We start from the raw sequence: 19,240 nt of genomic DNA, 5'->3' as shown, positions 1-19,240 counted from the left end.
TCAACTAGTCTTCATCGAGCCAACACAATCAAGAAAGGTGGTCTAACTTGAGGAAGTCAAGATCGTCATCATCTAGCTCAAGTGGACCATGTGCAAGGCAAAGATTTGCCCTTGATAGGTTTTTTATTTTACCGGTCTCATGATGGTAGTTAGGAGACCGGGTTATAGGATCGATTGCCGTACTATCAAGGGGGCTCTCGATGAGTAGCTTGATCGTATCGTTCGTTGAGATCTCAAACCATTGCATCCTTGCATCATCTTTCTTGGTTCTTGTTTGGTTCTCTTTGTGAGTCTTAGATCTTATGGTCATCTTGATGACAAGCTCGAGTTCATCGAAAACGGAGTTCACATGCATCTTCTATGATGTTTTCGATGTTGAAGGTTTTGCCGGTTCTTCTCGTTTGGAGGTTTCACTCCTCTTTTTGTTAGGCATACCTCCCCTACCTCTTCTTACTATAAACAGTCGTTGTTTTGATGCTACTCGTCGTCTTGTTTCCAACAAGTTTGAGTTTGCTTAATTCGGAGCTCACATGCAAAAGTTATGGCAGTTCTTATTTTCTTGAGAGTGGCTTTTGTCTGGTCCCAGCGGTAGTACCGCTTGGAGCTCTCAGCCGTAGTACCGCTGCAGTGCCGTTCTTCTACCGCCTCGATTTTGGGTCCTGCTCTTTTCGTGTCGGGTTTAGCAGTAGTTGCACGGCAGTAAGGCACGGTAGTACCGCCTAAGCGGTAGTACCGCTCTGGTCGGGCGGTAGTACCGTTTCTGCTTCACTGCCGCCATACTCTGCTCTGCCTGCCTCTTTTGGTCCCGTGTTCTGCTCCTCCAGCGATAGTACCACTGGGGTGAGCGGTAGTACCACTGGGGTGAGTGGTAGTACCGGTTATATGCGGTACTACCGCCCCAAGGTTCATGTTTTGTTGCTCCTCTTCCCTGCTTCTTCCGCCCAAGCGGTAGTACCGCTTGTGTACGGGCTGAGCACATAACGGTTGGATTTTCCCCCTCCTATAAAAGGGGGTCTTCTTCCCCAATGAACCTTATCCTTTGAACTCGTGTTCTTCCCCCCATTCTTGACCTTCTTCGAGCTTTCTAACTCTCAATCCCTCCATGGATTCTTGCTAGTTTTTCAGAGAAAAGAGAGAGGAGATCTAGATCCACATTTCCACCAATCACTTTCTCCTCTATGTGAGGGGAACCCCTTGGATCTAGATCTTGGAGTTCTTTGTGTTCTCCTTCTTGTTCTTCCTCTCATTTTCCTCCCTAGCATTAGTTGCTTCGGTGGGATTTGAGAGAGAAGGACTTGGGCACTCCGTGTGCCCTTGCCATTGCATTTGGTGCATCGGTTTGAGTTCTCCACGATGATATGTGAAAGTTACAAGTCGAGAAGCTTATTAATCTTGGGTGCTTGGTACCCTTGAGCTTGTTCCTCTTGGGTGCTTGGGCGCCCTAGACGGTTGGTGGTGTTCGGAGCTCAATCATTGTGGTGTAAAGCTCCGAACAAGCATTGGGGTCTCCAATTAGGTGTGGAGATCGCCCTGAGCAATTTGACGGGTACCGGTAACCGCCCCCAAGGGTTGCCAAAGTGTACGGGTTCGGTGACCGCCCCCAAGGGTTGCCATTTGTACGGGTTCGGTGACCGTCCTCAAGGGTCCCTTAGTGGAATCACGGCATCTTGCATTGTGCGAGGGCGTGAGGAGATTACGATGGCCCTAGTGGCTTCTTGGGGAGCATTGTGCCTCCACACCGCTCCAAACGGAGATTAGCATCCGCAAGGGTGTGAACTTCGGGATACATCATCGTCTCCGCGTGCCTCGGTTATCTCTTACCCGAGCCCTTTACTTATGCACTTTACTTTGTGATAGCCATATTGTTTCTTGTCATCTATCTTGCTATCACTTAGTTGCTTATCTTACTTAGCATAAGTTGTTGGTGCACATAGGTGAGCCTAGTTGTTTTAGGTTTTGTGCTTGACAAATTAACCGCTAGGTTTATTCCGCATTTGTTCAAGCCTAAACCGTAATTATTTTAAAACGCCTATTCACCCCCCCCCCCCTCCCCCCTTTAGGCGACATCCACGATCTTTCAACCAGGACACCAAGTTTCAACAAGCTAGGGTAAAGTGCCGGATCAAAAGCATAACATTGCAGATTGATAGCATTTAGCAGAGACATCAGCAAAATAAGTTCCATGAGAAGGCATATCTTCATGGAATCCACTAATAGTTACTGGATCCAATCCTAAAAAGTGTTGTGGCTTTAGTTCAGCTTTAAACTAAAGCGAACTAAAGCTAAAACTGAACTAAAGCCCCAACACTTTTTGGGATCGGAGGGAGTAGTTTTTAACATAAATAGCCAAATATATGCCAAGCCAAGCGCTGCAAGAGAACGACCCAGCTACAAAACCATAGCCGCACCATGCATCCAAGAAAAGTAACAGCAAACATACGTACAAATCCTACTACAACTGCAGGGACAAGGGACCAAAGCATAGCAGAAAACGGCATATAGTAGCAATATCTTGACACCGACAAGAATGTGATCATGAAGAAGCAGATAACTCATTCCAGATTTTTTTTTTTTAAAACTCATTGAAGATCAATCCATGATCTGCTCAGCATCAGGCCTACAATTTGTAGTGTAAGAGCCCAAGTAATAAGATATCAAGTTCATAAGTCCGACTGCTCCGCCACCGTCCAGTCAACTCTCAGATGCAGCACGTCATCGATGAAGAGGTTGTTGTCAGCAATAAAGTTCGACCATGCAGTACCAAAGACATCATTGCATCCATGCTTGGATCCAGTACTGAAGGAACCCTGACCCTCAAACCTGCTCACAAATTTGCCCGAACGCCTTTGTCCTTGCAGCAAACTCATACTGTAATGTCACACGCTTTGAACTCTTGCTGACGTACAAGAATAGGCCAAAGCTATACAGCCCACTCACCTTGTTCCCGACAGATTGTGCTAAGAGAAACAAGTTAAGGCCTGCATGATGGAGCGAATGCGACAAAACCTCTGTATAACGGTTCTGTTTGGAATGAAAAAATCGGGAGCAGTCCTCATGCTTTAGATCCCAGTAAGCTATAACCTGTGGGCAGGGTCCATCAAATGCAACTAACTTCACAGGTTTGAACAAGTAATCTCGCTCTTCAAGCTGCCATGTTGTCGCGTCTACTGCACGGTCACCATACAAGTGTCATGGGTAAGCTTTGTGCAGAAGTACCTCACTGATACACTTATTTACTTGATCATGGTCTATATCATCATCAGTGCACAGTAGGACCTTCTGCAGTCCATTATGGCTCATATGACTGAAGCGCACCAGCGGAAGTAAACGAGAACTCAGGATCTTGCGCCTTTCCTTCAGATCTGGGTATCGCGAACGGGACCAACTGAGCATGAAGTCATATATGTCATCTTCAGTTCGTACATGTAATCCAGTACTTGAGAAGATGGCTTCGATCCCAGCAAGAGGGAAATTCTTAAGTTCGCCCGTGAACCTGAAAAGGAGACATACAATGCCTTGAGTACACTCTATACATGATTTGGTGACAACAATGCCCAAAGATTTTTCTCAGGAAATAAAATAAAAAATATGTCTCCTTTCAATTGGGATCACTCACTCAAGCACATCCTCATATTTGAAGGCTAGGAATTCCTTGGCTGCAACTACCAAACGTTCAACTTCAACTGGCACTGAAATGGAGCATGAATGCTTTAAATAGATCAGCGCAGATTCTGTGGTCATGGGCAACCTTGTGAGCAACTGACTGCAGTAACTCACGCACGAAAGAACCTCATATTTATCGGCAGCCATCAAGATGTTGAGCAGAAGAGTGGGCTCGGTTGTTGTCAACTTCCCACTATGCATAAAGCTTAAAATCTCCATAAGGGCATTTTCCTCTGTTCCATGTAGAATAAACATAAAACAGCAAAATGATTAAGAAAATAATTAAGAATTAAGAACTTGACAAAAACGGAAGGTTTTTGTGCCTAAGTTATTGAAGTATTATTATTGACATTTAGTATTGAGGAAATATACCTATGGCAAAAAGTAGACAAAATATTCATTTGGTAGGTAAAATTGAAGAATGAAAAGAGACTAATAAACATTTCATTATCAAAGAGAGAAAGAAGAGTGAAGAAACTCAGAAACATAAATCACTATTTATTATATGCAATCATGTTTTTGTTTTAGAAGTACAGAAAATAGTAGCATCACCACAACAATTAATCAGAACCAATTATAAGAGGAAGAATGTTACATTTGAGTCATAACGTTGCCTGAATCAGCAATCCTAAGTGTTGGACGTGTCTGGTCAGATTCTTTCATGCCATTTGAGAACAACTAAGAAGCATGAAATTTTATTAGAAAGGATGAACAGACAATAAAGCAAATGTATTTCAAATTGTTATAAGTATTACCTTGAGAAAGAAAGGACTTCTAACAGAAAGAATCGCTGAATTGATATGAATTGTCTTTACTCGTAAAACTGGTGTGCCTGCCATGGTTGAGGAAGATAACAAGGAAAGTGAGCAAACAAGGAGAAACACTAGACAAATAAAAAATACCATGGTGCAGATTCATTTAATTGCTCATCAGCAAATATGGTAAAAATGATTAACTAAAATCACGAAAATTAGGAATGCACTCACGCAGCTGCATCCAGCAACAGAGGCATGCTTGTAGCTCACTCGGTAATCATAAATGATTCCCATAACCCAAGGATCATATCAGAATTTTGTATATATAAACATGTACCCAGTAAATAACGGAAAAGGCACCCACAAAGTTTTATACTCCCTCTGATCCAAAATAGGTGTCGCAGTTTTGAACTAAGATTAGTTCAACCTTAGTTCAAAACTGGCACACTTGTTATGGATTGGAGGGAGTATCATTTAGTAGCAGAAATAAGTCAAGTAGCTAAAAAGGGGGGAAAGGGGGTTAATTAACTAAGACCTGGTGGGAAGGCGCGACTGCCAGTGTTGCCATTTGCCCCTAACTTACATGTGTTGCAAAAGAAGCAGCCAAGGCATACGTTTGATCAGGACATTTGCCAGTACCAAATTTACCAGTATACACCAGGTATTTATATTATTCTACTTATAAAAGTAAACACTCATCGGGCAGGGTGATGATGATCTTAAATGTTTCAACAGGCAGAAAGAACGGAGATAAACAATAACAGTGTACGAACAGAAAAGAACAACCCCAGCTATTTGCACAAACGAAATTAACCCTCCAAACAAAAGAAAAATAATGAACAACCTGTGTTATACTCGTGGATTGTGGTGGTGAGATCCTTGGACTCTCTCGACGCTCCCCAACCACGGCGACCTCACGCCCCGCGCCCGCCATTGCCTCCGCCACAGATCTCGCCGCGCGAGCTTCCCGCTATGCCTCCGCGGCGTCGAGGGACGGCGACGGCTACCGGAGACGCCCCCCTCCCCGCTCCCCCACCCGTCTCCCGCCATCCCCCCCCCCCCCCCCCCCCCCCCCCCCCAATTTCAGGAAGCCTCTGCAGAGTTGGTGAGATTGATCTCTCTGATCCCTCAGGCTGTTTCCATGGCGTCGGGGAGCCGAAGCTGGGTAGAGCGGGCGACAAGGATTCGCGATGCTACGGCGGCGTGGATCTGGCGGGTTCAGGAGTGGAAGGCGGCATATCAGGCGGTGGCGGCGGCGAGAGATCCAGTCACGCGAGCCGCGGCGAGCAGCTACGCAGATTCTTGCCGCCTGCGAGCAGAAGAGCACCAGAGGTTGCTGGCGAATCTACGACGAGGCTACAGTGGTGCAAAGGCAGAGGATGCCTCCATACCCAAACTCCATGTCAGCGGATTTTGTGAAATGGGCGAGGACAGAGGCGAAGTCCGACGATCCTCGCAGAGCATTGAGATGGGAGAGCATGCTTGGTGTGATCCCTGCAGGCGCCCCGCTTCAGGGGATCTCGACTTGGCCTCCGGCTTCGCTGGATTGAGCCCTGGAGTTGTCGCCACTCCTCCCGGCTCGCCCATGAGCTTCAGAAGAGATGCTTCCCCTCCGCCGATGTTCAAATCGCCGATGAGGCGCGGTGGAGGCCGGAGTGTCAATGCCAGGAGGGCCCTGCGGGTCAGTGAGAGGACGGCGGACCCCGCTGGCTCTGCCCCCATGCCTTTTGCGAGAAAGGTGGTTGCGCCTCTTCAAAAGGCGTCTCCTCCTTTGGCTCTGCTGCTGGAGCCCGAGCGTGGGCGGGCTAGGGTTCGTACGACCCGAGAGAGATCCAGAATTCCAACCTAGTGTGGATTCAGAAAGACAAATTTGCTAGTGGAGTATTCGTGGAAGCTGACTGCCACCCGATCGGAAGGTCAAATCGATTACCAACTCCAAAACAGTTCTCATTCTCTAGAGATTACTGGGCTAGAAAGTTGGGCAAGATCCCCTTTGCCGCTGTGGTCAAGATGGCTGGAGGAGGTCGGGATGGCAACAGTCGGGGTGGAAGATATGGCTCGGGGAGAGGCCGCTCTGGTCGCCCTCCTGCTCCTTCGTTGTCGGACCAGGTGGGGGCTGCGCCGCCGCCGGTTCCTCAGACGGTGCAGTCTGCTCCCCCGTTATCGATCTATGCCAAGCCCCCTTTGTTTCCGGTCGGCTCTGCACAAGCCATGATGCAGTCTGGTGGGCAGGTCTATGGATACCAAGGTGGATGGAACCCGCAGATGCAGCAGATGCAAATGCCCCAGTGGCCTAATCAACAGCAGTTTCCATTCCAGTACATGCCCCCCCCCCCCGCAGGTATTTCCATAGCCCTTCAACCCTCAGATGCAGCAGAATCGGTATGTAGGGAGTGGATGCTCCACTAGGAGCAGTGTGCAGAGCAGCCAATCAGAGCCTGGCAAGAGCAAAAAGAAGAAAAATCAGAAGAATAGGCAAACTGCTGTGCAGACTAGCTCTAACAGTGAAGAGTCTGCTTCTTTTAATATTGATCCAAAATACATCGGTGCAATTTGCTACAACTGTGGACAACCTGGTCATTTTGTGGGAATGTGCCCCATCCCCAAGGCTTGTTTCATTTGCAGAACTCCTGGACATCACATGGATGCTTGCCCTACTTGGTACAAAACCATATCCTGCAGCTATGTACTGGGGGAGTGCCAATAATGGTCTGGGGTTTTTCCACATAGAGGCTAGTGGTAAAGAAGACAGTGAATGGCTGAACCTTGGGAATGTGGGTCTAGTTTTAGTTGAAAAAGGAGAGATAACTGAATCAGAGCTGGGAGTCTGCTTTTCTGAGATGTGGAAGACTAATTGGCCTTGGCAGATCAGAAAGTATGACAGCAAGAAATTCATTGTAAGGTTCCCTCCAAACAGAAAGATCAAGGAGCTAGTGGAATATCCTTCCATTAATCTGAAGAAGGAGGGTGTAACTATATCCTTAAGTGATTGGATGGGAGAGATGCCAGCTTATGATTATCTGGAGGAAAACTGGGTGGTGATTGAAGGAATACCCCCTAAATGGATCTCTTGGAGTACTATTTCTCAGGTAGCTACTATGCTTGGGGTCCTTGTGAATATAGACTGGCACACCATCTTCAGGAGCTTCTATGGGAAGGTGATAATTCAGGTTGCTGTGAGAGATGCTACTAAAATCCCTAGAGACAGAGTGGTGGAGATAAACCATAAGCTATATTTCCTGAAATTCTCTATGGAAGCTGAGTTAGGAAGTGGTCAATCAGATATACCTCCAGGACCTGATGATAACTCTTCACAGAAAAAGCACACTAAAGAGGAGTTTGACACCAGTGAAGATGACTTGCTTGGAGAGGATATGGACACTGGAAATAGCAATCAAGCTACCAAGGAAAGATCTAGTACTGCTGGACACAGTGGCACTGTTCATAAATGCTCCACCCCTACCCCTGTTGCCAATGACTCTGATATGGTCTCCTCCAAGCTATTAGGTGCCCCAAGGACCAAAAGCTATTTGGAGGTGGCAAAGAAGAATCAAGATGTCAACTTGGGTGGCCCACTTCTGGAGAAATTCGAAGCTGTTGCTGTTGGATCTAAATCTGAAATTCAGAAGAAACCTAGTACTCAACAGAAATGGGGCCCTGTGGTGGCCTCCAGGGTTAGCACCAGAATCAAAAAGGATGACAGGCTGCTATCCAAAAAGCTCAAGAGTTGAAGCAAATCAAAAACTTGGAAAAACCTATGTTGAGGAAAGGTACTCAAAATTCCTTTGCATGCCTTGATAATGATTTTCTAATAAAAACTGCAGAATGTTCAGGGATTAGCCTGGGCAACAGCAGTGATAACATTCAGAATAACATTTGCATTATTAAACATGTGGAATTAGATAGAATTACCAAGTTTAATTCTGATAATCCTGATATATTTTTACCTCACAGTATAGATATTACTGGTGCTGAATTTATGGGTGCTGAACCTGTTCTTGGGAATAGCAGTGAGAAAGAAGTGGGGGCTCAGAATACTGAGCTCCCTACTTCAGACTCCCCTTAGATAGAGGTTCATAAAAACTCTTCTTGTAAAGGAAGAAGAAAAATTAATTTTGATTGTAAATGATAGGTATTTTCTGGAATATTAGAGGACTTAACAGTCCTTATAAGGTGGACAAATTAAAAGAGCTCATTAGAGCCAACAACCCTGAATTTATTTGTATTTCTGAAACCAAAAAAATTAGATTTCTCTATTCTGCAAATTGAAGCTTTTGACCCCAGGTCCAATTTCCACTGGAAATGGCTGCCTGCTATAAACACTGCAGGAGGGGTCCTGTTGGGGTGCAAGTTAGATATATTTGACATTATCCAATGTGATATACACAACTACTGCATCTCCTGTCTGATTAGGAACAAACAAGATAACTCTGTTTGGAGACTTATTTCTGTATATGGCTCTGCATATGACCAATTAAGATGGACTTTATTAATGAACTTCATTCCATTTTAGCTGGCTGGGCAGGTCCCACCCTGGTAGGTGGAGATTTCAATTTAATTAGAGAGGCTAGTGAAAAAAGCTCTGGTGCTATAAATCAGCACCGGGTTGACCTCTTTAATGATTGGATTAATAAATTTGGCTTGATTGAGTTAAAAATTAATGGTCGGAAATTTACTTGGGGGAATAACCAGGACAATCTAGTAATGGCTACTATTGACAGAGTTTTCATGTCCACTGATTGGGCCTCTGAATTCCCTGGAGTTCATCTTAAATCCCTTCCTAGATTGGGGAGTGATCACACCCCACTGGTTCTGAATACCTGTGCCTTTCACATTCCCAAAATTAAACATTTTAGATTTGAAAAATGGTGTCTGGAGGTTGAGGGCTTTACGGAGGTTGTTACTAAAGCCTGGACTGCCAAATGTCCTTTTACTAAGGCTATTGATATTTGGCAGTTCAAAATTAGAAATTCTAGAAAAGCCATTAAAGGCTGGATGGCCAATTATGAGGTTGTTCAAAAGAGGCAGAAACAAGCTCTGGTGGCTGAATATAACTGCCTAGATATTCTTTCTGAAACTAACCCTCCTTCCCCCAACACTAATAGCAGAATTAAAAAAATTGCAGGTGATTTAGAGGATATTTGGAGGAAAGAAGAAATCAAGGCCAGGCAGAGATCCAGAGAGAGGGATATACTTGAAGGAGACATGAATGTTGGTTATTTTAAAGCTATAGCAAATCAGAAGAGAAGGAGGAAGCAAATTCTGATGCTAGAAGGAGATTCAGGTAATGTGACCAAACATAAAGATATTATGAAAGTTGCTGTAAACTATTACAAAAAATTGTTTGGTTTCCAAGAGAAAATCAACATCGACCTGAAAGATGACTTTTGGGGAGATGGTGAGAAAGTGACGAATGTGCATAACAACATCCTGGATACCCCCTTCTCTGAAAAAGAGATTAAAGAGGCTGTCTTCGGCTCTTATGCAGAAGGAGCCCCTGGGCCGGATGGATTTTCCTTTTTATTTTATCAACAATTCTGGGACCTTATTAAAGGTGACATGTTTGCCTTATTCCGTGATTGGGAGAATGATGAGTTAGATTTGTATAGACTCAACTTCTCATTATTAACCCTAGTTCCTAAAGAAGCTGATGCTAGCAAGATAGAGAAGTTTAGACCTCTTCCATGATCAATTGTAGCTTCAAAATCTTTGCCAAGTGTGCCAATAATAAGTTTGGCCCTATTTGTAGAGATTTAATTTCTTTAAATCAGACTGCCTTCATAAAAGGCAGATATATTGCTGAGAGTATAATCATAGCTCATGAAATTATTCACTCTGTGTACTCCAGTAAACAATCTGGTTTTATTTTTTAACTAGATTATGAGAAATCTTATGACATGATCAACAGGGATTTCCTGCTTGACATGATGAGCAACAGAGGATTTAGCCCTAGGTGGATGAAGAAGGTTTCTTCTCTACTAAATAAAGGATCTGTTGGGGTTAATATAAATAATACCAACAGTGATTTCTTTTTAACTGGTAAAAGAGTCAGACAGGGGGACCCTTATTCCCCCCTTCTGTTTAATTTAGTAGCTAATGTCTTTACCAGAATTCTTGCTAAAGCTGCTAGCAATAACATCCTAGAAGGACTGTTCCCTAGCTCTAATCCAGCTGGTGTCATTAGTATGCAATATGCTGATGACACTCTTCTATTCCTGAGTAATAACTCTGCTCAAGCCAAAAACCTTAAATGGTTATTATCCTGCTTTGAGCAAATTTCTGGGATGCGCATAAACTTTCATAAATGTGAACTGGTTCCCATCAATGTAGATAGAGAGGAGGCAAACATATTTTCTCAAATTCTGGGTTGTAAAATTAGTGATTTCCCCATTAAATATTTAGGAGCCCCTCTCCATCACAGAAAGCTGAAGAAATGTGAACTTCAGCCTACTGTGGACAAGATCATTAAAAAGGGAGCTGGGTGGAGGGGCTCTGTCCTCTGGCAAGAGACTCACTTTAGTGAAAACTTGCTTGGCCACTATACCTAGTTACCTCATGGGTATTTTTAAATTTCCCAAGTGGGCCATTAAGTTGATTAACTCTCAGCTGGCTCATTGCTTCTGGGATAACTATGAGGGTCACCACAAATATCACCTGGCTTCCTGGGGGTGTGTGGCTCAACAAAAACAACATGGGGGCCCTTGGTGTCCCTAATATTGCAGATATGAACTTGTGTTTATTAGCTTCATGGGTTAAGAGATATTTTTTTAGATCAGGGCAAGATTTGGCAACAAGTCATTGATGCCAAGTACAACACTCATAATCCTAATATTTTTGCTTGCTCTAATCTTGGTGCTTCCCCCTTTTGGAAAGGAATCCTATGGACTGCTAAAGCTACAAAAATAGGCTATTCCTGGACAATAGGAGATGGTAAAAGTATCAGGTTTTGGAGAGACCGTTGGATAGGGCATACCACCCTAGCCACGAAGTATTGGAATCTATATAGTATTGCCAATGAGGAGAACATCACTGTATGTGAGGCCTGGGATGGTACAAACCTGAAAATCACTTTTAGGAGATGTTTTTCTCCGGATATGTTAGCTGAGTGGAATGATCTTTTCAATGATGTCAAAAATACTGTCCTGGTGGACAAGAGAGACACTGTTTGTTGGGATTTTGTCTCTAAAGGTGTATACATTGTCAAGTCCTTTTACAACATTATCAACTTTAGAGGGGTCTCTCCTGGGAACAGTGTAGCCATCTGGAATATCAAAGTTCCTCTTCACATTCACATTTTTCTTTGCCTCATGTCTAATAACAAACTATTGACTAGGGATAATCTGCAGAAAAGACAAACAGTGGATAATGCTTCCTGTATTTTCTGTAGTGATCCTGAAACTGTAGAGCATTTGTTTTTTGATTGTGTTGTTTCGCTGGAGCTCTGGAGAGTGATTGGGGACATTTCAAACAACCATTCTGGGATGTCCGTGAATGACATGCTAGAATGGTGGTCCCTTAATAAAAATCACCCAGCAGATTGTCTTTTACACTCTGCTGTCCTATGGGCTTTATGAAAATATCATAATGATATGTGTTTCAATCATACCTCCTGGTCTGGGATGCAGGTATTGTGGAGGAGGATAGCTGCTACCTTAGACAGCTGGGCAGTTCGGTGCTCAGATCCTGTCAAAGGAAAAGTGCTGATCATGGTGCAGAAGCTGGAACAGATGGCAAGATCCCCGCCCCTCCTACTATGGCCGGATCCTGGCTAGGACTGAAGAAGTGCTCAAGAGGGACTGCGAGCGAGTGATTGCTTAGTATTGGCTTGCAGCTCCCCTGTGTTTTACTTTGCTTCGTAACATTCAGTTTAATAGCGACAGAAGCCCTGTGGGCTCAGTCTGGTGCTTTTGCTAGGGCAGCGCGTGTGCTGTTTTCTCCCCCGCGTTCTTGTAAACATACTGAATCTTGTCTGGTTTCTTTTGGTAATCCAATTGGAACCGGGGCTTTGAGCCCTTTTCCTCTAAAAAAACAAAAGAAAAATAATACCTCAAGCATCGAAAATGGATTGCAAATTGTACAAGAGATTCGTATGATTACCAACAGCTAAATCCATCCACCGCCCAGCCAGGGATAGGGAGGCAGTCTACGCACCTTCCTCCTCGCGGTGGCACGCCGGTTCCGGGAGGGATCCTCCGCCGCCGGAGACGATCTCTATCCGAAGCATCTTGTCGGAGAAGCGCTCTGAATCGAACGCGAACTCGAAGCTGGGTCCCCAGCCCTGGCGTGAGAGGTCAGTGTCCATCTCCGCTTCCGCTGCCGCGGCCGGCATCGTCGACCCTTGGGCGCCGGCCATGCGCTCCACCTCCTCTGGTAGAGGGGCTAACAAGGCGGCCGTAAACCCTAGCTTTGCGGTCGCGGTGGGGGAGGCGGTAGGATACTCTCAGCTTTTGGAAAACCGCGAACATCGTGGTGTGACATGTCTTTTTTTTTCTTTTTGAGAATCGTGTGGCGTGACATATGTCTGCAGATGTACCGTATGTTTTTTTTTAAATTGGAGTACTGAATGTTTCTCACGTTGTACTATTTTATTTTTCTTTTCATGGTAATTCCTGTTGTATCATATAGTCCATCCGTTCCAGTCTTTTGTAGACATTTCAACAAATGATTATATACGAAGCAAAATGAGTGAATCTACACTCTAAAATACGTCTATATACATCTGTATATTGTAGTCTATTTGAAATGTCTAAAAAGACTTATATTTAAGAACGAAGGGAGTAAGAAATATGGTACTTTATAAGTCAAATACACATCGACCTGACAAAACTGAAAAGGGAACAGAATGCTAGCTTTTGTACAAATATACATCAACCCAGAAAGAAAATTACAATCAAGACCAAAAAAATCCTCTGAACTTGATACCAACACCCGTCACCTATCTCTGCCATAGCAGTCATCTAAGGAAAAAAGATGAATCACCTCCTCACCCGAACTCGACACAGCTCCATCATTAATATGCAGTTTTGTGAACCTCCAAGGTGGCTCACCAAAGGCAAAACTATTGTCGTTGATCAAATCAGACAGGGGCAACACCTCGGACACACCATCGAACTTCAGATCTGACACCCATCATGATTAAGACATCGAAGGAGAAAACCATGCATACATGTCATCCACGAACAACGAACTCTAATCCCTACATTGTACTAAATCAAATCAAAGACATTTTTTTGAGACCAAGTACTATTATTTTTGAGCATTTTGTACTATCAATTCTATCTCTCAGCTTTATTTGGGGAAAGCCATCACGGCAAGGCTACGGAAAGTATATAAGTATTACTTTCACAAGTGCATATTATTATAACTTAGGATCTTAAATTGTCCCCTTAAGACCGACCCTTTTAGTACTGTTTGGGGCTATTTTAGCCCTTTTAGGGTTGCTTTGTCTTTTAGGAGTGTTTTGGCCTTTTTAAGTCTTTTGGGCCTTTTTTTAACCTAAAGAACAGAAGACCCAGAAAACCCAGACAACCTAGAAGGCAAAAAATCAACTTGGGATGGCCCGACCCTTTTCTCTGGCTTGTTAGGCACCCCTCAAAAAATTCTGACATGTTAGGCCGATCCACGCCTCCATCAGGCCGGCACAAGACGACCCGTCAAGGCAAGGCCTTTACATGATGTCAAAAAAAAAGGCCAGGCCTTTATAAGGTTAGGTCGGGTTGTGGCACCCGAATGGCCAGGTTTGATCCCCATTAGGGACCAAATTGCAATGATGCACCGAAACACGCGTGCCACTCAACCATGCAGGGAGAGGGTACGTGAGAAACCATGTGTCAAACAACAACAAAGAAAGCCAACCGGCGCCGCCCCGTCTCGAGTCTTCATCGCCGCTGCCTAGCACCATGCTTGCCTCCCGCGCACGTTGGTGATGAAGATGAAGGCACCAACCCAATCAATTTAAAATTGCATGGTCATTCGGGTATTTTGAAACAGCCGACCACATTTTTGGTAGATATCAGCGACAAAAAATTTTCTGATAGTTTTTTAGAAACCTAACCCAAAAGTGATAGTTTTATGCAATTTACTCAAAGTTTGGAGGTACCAGTGTGCATGTTCTGATTCCACCACAGCCGCCGGCGCCCACAAGAACCCCCAAGACGCCGAATCCACGGAAGGCATTGAGAACACAGGCCAGGAGCGCTGCCCACGGAGCCCTCGCGCATGTGGAAGCGAGGCAGAGTTAGGGCCCACAACAGCAACCCGGCGCACGGCCGGGGCAGGGCGGGGCGGCGAGGCAATGCGAGGACGCCGGCAACCTCACGAGACAGTAGCAGTAATCTGACGGGTAGGTAAGTTATTTTCTTTTTGCGGGTACGACAGGCAAGTGAGTTTAGTTGAGTTAATACCTTAGGGAGTTCATATTTGAGTTCATCAGGAGATATTTGAGGGAACTTTACGACCATTTGCCCAACAAACCATGCAAGGACCGATTGATTTCACCATGCTGATATAGGGAGACAAGATTAAGATTTTTCGTTTTTCAGTTTTACAATGGAAATGCTTCACTTTGTTGCTGATGCGTACAAACACAAAGAGCATCTACAAGCAGAGAACAACGGAAAAAATAGATCTAATAATATTGATCTATTGGCACTACATAGACTTCACATTAAAGAAGCAAAAACCAATTTTAGCTGGTTACAAAGCATCATCAACACAGAAAGGCTCACCTCTTCAAATTATCAAACAATGACATGAACACAATGAATGCAGTAATCTTCCTCCAGGTTTCACTGACCTATGTGTATTACATGCATCATTTTTCATAACTTTGAGGATAAGAATACGTACAATATATGTCATTAATTACCAAATTATTATTCTACTTCAACTATTGTGAACAAAAGTTAACTAAAAACGGACACCACCTTTTAGTACTTGGTCATGATATCTTATGGATGCACTTACATGTCTATGTCTAGAAGTCTAGATATGGCACGTCATTTCATATCCTTTGGACTTTATGTGTTGTCACTCTGGCTTTCAATTGGGACCGCCTATTGGTACTTGGTAATCTTATCTTGTGGATGCACCTTTATATGTCTTTTTCTAGAAGTTCTGAGTTGCCACGTAATTCCATATCCTTTTGACATTATATATTGTCCCTCTGGCTCTTGCTGGAATGTATACTGAAAGAATGGATAGAAGGTCTGTCATCGCTTGTTTTCTCGTGATGCTTGTGTTGCTCGAAAGCGCATCTGCAGGTGTGTTCTCACATTTGCTGTTCTTAATTAAGTAGAGTTCCTTCTCTATAAAAAAAAAGTAGAGTTCCTAGAGTAGATGTTATTTCAAAAGAATAACCTTGAAAAATCTACATAAGATTTCTAGTCGTATTACCAAGAGTTTTCTCAAATATTATGTTGATACAGATTGTGTGGATGTCCCTGAGGGTTTTCGCATCGTACCGCTTTTATGCAGTGTTGGAAAAATCATGTGTTACAATCAATGTCTCACTATTATGGTATTAATTTTCATTGGTTTGTGATGCGCAGACTGTGAGGATGTTCAATTTCAGATCTTGTTCTGCATCAAATCATCATGCGAGGATATATGCAAGTTTCAGTGGAAGGGTAAGAAGGTCTACAACCCTTGGTGCGATAAGTTCTTCGGTGGCTACTGCCACTGCAAGATTTGCCATGATTAATAGAACTTAATGGATATGTTAGGCGCACTTCATGCTAGAAATAAATAATTCATAACTTTGTGTCCTGGATCACTGATTTATGCATGGGATTGTATGCTTGGCAGCGCGTCATGCCATGTGAGACATAATCTATACTAAAAGGGTTGGGCACGCTATATGCTGCGCCGTCGGTGTTGTTGGTTTCCAAAAAAAACAATACTCACCATGTTTCAAAATATAATGTGTATTAATTTTTCGAAAAGCCCAACCTTTTAAGTTTGGTCAAATTTGTAGAGAAATATATCAAAATTCATAGTATCAAATCGGTATGATTAGATTCATCTTGAAATGAATTTTCATACCTTTTGTTTTGTATTATGGATGTCGATATTTTTTGCTCTGAGCTTGGTCAAAGTTAAAAAAATAACTTTCCAAAAAAGTAATGCCCCTTATATTGTGGAGCTGGTGGAATATTTAGTTTGGCCAGTGGGGGAGATGATGGAGTGTGTGTTTTTTTATGCCGTGATTTGATGGGCCTTTCATGTTATCCGCTAACCAACATATATTTATGTGGGAAAATTTCTGTGTCAGTGCCTCCATATACTATATTGATGCTACAATATCACATGGTGGCACTTCTTTTTTTAGATGATGGGAGGATATGCGGAATCGATGTGTTTTTATAGGCCGGTTGCTGCTGATTGATTTGAAAAATCGTTAGCATGGTCAAAATCGTATACCAAATCCAAAATTGAATACCTCGGTTGCATGAAAAAACTTCAAAATTAGCGAACATAGAGAATTAAAAGAATCGAATGGGAGAGCTTATTGAGAAATAGTTAAGCCGATTAAAATCGGATGACCCAATCTAAACTGAATACCTCAATTAATTGTGCTCAATTGAATGTGGGCTCTTTGAAACTAGAGGACATAGTGTTATAGAGGATTGTCTCATGGAAAAGTTGTTTGAAGGCAAATATCGTATACTCCATCCGTCTCATAATATAAGAGCACTCGTGTAAAAAAATGCTCTTATATTATGAAACGAAGGGAGTAGTTATGAACAAATATAGCGAACGAAACTGATGAGTACATTATTTTTCTGAGCAAACATTTGACTTTGGTCTACAACAAGAAAACAGCAACTTCTGTACTCATCAGTTCTTGAATGCCACCCTTGTGTGGCCGTGTGGTAAGAGGAGATTGTCGTCAAGTGCGTCTCCTGCACATGTACGATAAACCAGTCCAAGGTGCCCTTGTCAGCATTGCCATGTAACCAGTAAGTTACATATATTGAGTAAGAAGCAACTAAGCAAGGCCTACGTTTGACCTGCATATCGTGCTAATACCAAGTTTACCTGTATACAACAGGTATTTGTACCACTTAAAAGCAGTGAAAAAAAAGAAATAACTAACGCCCACACGTATGGCATCTTGCAAATCGCCCACACACCTCCTTTATCATTTATTTTGCCACAAGTGTACATATGACATCAGCAGGAAACTTTTTGACTTTCGGCTTAAAAATATTTAATCCCCTAATTGAAAAATCAAATTAAAAATCCGTTTTCACCATTAAATCCGTCTTGACAAGATCTTCAAAACTAGACCGCATGTTGATATGTTTCGAAGAAATTTTTTTTGCCCAAAAGTTGCCATGATGTTTACACTGTAGTTGTCATGGTGCTTAAACTAAAGTTACCATGTGACAATTTCAGTTTGTAGAGCATGGCAATTTTGGTATTTTGATAATGGCAACTCCAGTATTTTGACCATGAAAATTATTTTTTGTATGAACCACGGCAATTTTAAGTGCATGTATAATGGCAATTTTAGTTTATGGTTCATGGCAAGTCTAGTTTCTTAATTCCTTGTTTTATAAATGTCAAATTTTACTTTTAAATGTAGAAGAAAATAGCCGAAACATATCATGGTAATTTCATTGTAAACACCATGGCAATTCATGTGCACTAGACATGACAACTTTTAACCCAAAAAAAATTCATCGAAATATATTAATATGAGAAGATCTCGTTGCGAGGGATTTAATGGTGGAAATGGATCTTCAATCGAATTTTCATTTAAGAGATAAAACATTTTAAAAACTGAAATCCAAAAAGATTCTCACATGCATGCATGCGGTGACATGGCACAGTCTGTATGTTATAGGGCGTGTGGGCGGGTTTTGCTCCCACCACACGTGTGGGCGTTAGCGTTGTCTAAAAAAATAGCGTGGTATAGAGTTCTGAGAAATATTTTGCTAAATAAATTGGTGTACAATATCTCGCTAACAGCATGGTACAGCACACTAATAGCGTATATTAAAGGACCCGTTGTTTCGTCATAGCACATGATTTTTTTTTCATTGCTTAAAAGTAAACACTCATCACGCAGGCTGGTGATAATAATCTTAAATGTCTCAACACACAGAAAGAACGGGGATGAACAGGCCAAAAGGCAGACCAATGTTGACCTGAAATGCTATGAAAAAAATCTATTCATCGTTCCAAATACACAAGTACACAACCATTAAGTCAATACCGCATTTGTCAATAGTATGTTCTTCCTTCTTTTTGTTGCATCTGGAAATATATAACAATCTGCAGATTTGATGTATGGACAGCACATAATCTGCCAACTACTTCTACTGAGTAAATAAATTTGAGTTCGGTTTGAGCAAAGCTTTCAGTGTAAGATGACTATTACAGTTACACCACATCAGCTCAGCGACAATGGTTGCGGTAGTCAGCTCTTCTCTGGCGTGTCCACGTTTTTGCCTCGGTTTGCTTGTAGTTGTGGAGTCGAAACTACGGCGGCGGGGCCCTGTGGTGTATGATGACTAGTTGTAGGTGGCCCGTTCGGCGATCTTCCGATGCCAGCCGTGCCTGATTTTGTTATTCTGAGTTCTCCGTCAGAGTCGGAACTGTGTTGTCTGGCCGAAAGATCGACTTGTCGTCGATTAGGGTGGGCTTTGCCCTATGTGTTTTAGTCAATAGGAGTGGGCTTGGCCCTTGTTGTTTCGGTTTTTGCCCTGTTTTTCGTAATTAACTGTTAGACTAAGTATATATTAGATATACGTGTTGTAACATAACCTGTATTTGTACAGTTCCCTCTTATAAATATATGACAGCCGTACCCATCA

At 42.9% G+C, this 19,240-nt stretch overlaps 1 long non-coding RNA gene and 2 pseudogenes across 2 annotated transcripts; 2 read left to right on the top strand and 1 right to left on the bottom strand.

Annotated features, from left to right (window-relative positions):
- Positions 1 to 2,601: 2,601 nt before the first annotated feature.
- On the bottom strand, positions 2,602 to 13,366 carry LOC125554921 (BTB/POZ domain-containing protein POB1-like; annotated as a pseudogene).
- On the top strand, positions 6,733 to 10,110 carry LOC147976846 (uncharacterized; annotated as a pseudogene). Its single transcript, XR_015601728.1, has 2 exons — positions 6,733 to 8,188; positions 9,544 to 10,110. The product of XR_015601728.1 is annotated as an uncharacterized LOC147976846 (transcript).
- Positions 13,367 to 15,522: 2,156 nt separating the features above from the next.
- LOC147976845 (uncharacterized) lies at positions 15,523 to 16,274 on the top strand. Its single transcript, XR_015602179.1, has 2 exons — positions 15,523 to 15,679; positions 15,968 to 16,274. It is a non-coding gene; the product is annotated as an uncharacterized LOC147976845 (long non-coding RNA).
- The last annotated feature ends 2,966 nt before the right edge of the window (positions 16,275 to 19,240 follow it).

Source organism: Triticum urartu, chromosome 4A (genome assembly GCF_056163025.1).
Source record: "Triticum urartu cultivar PI428250 chromosome 4A, HENAU_Tu73, whole genome shotgun sequence".
Lineage (NCBI taxonomy): Eukaryota > Viridiplantae > Streptophyta > Magnoliopsida > Poales > Poaceae > Triticum > Triticum urartu.
The sequence above is the reverse complement of the archived record's forward strand: the minus strand, read 5'-3'. Positions and strand labels throughout refer to the sequence as shown.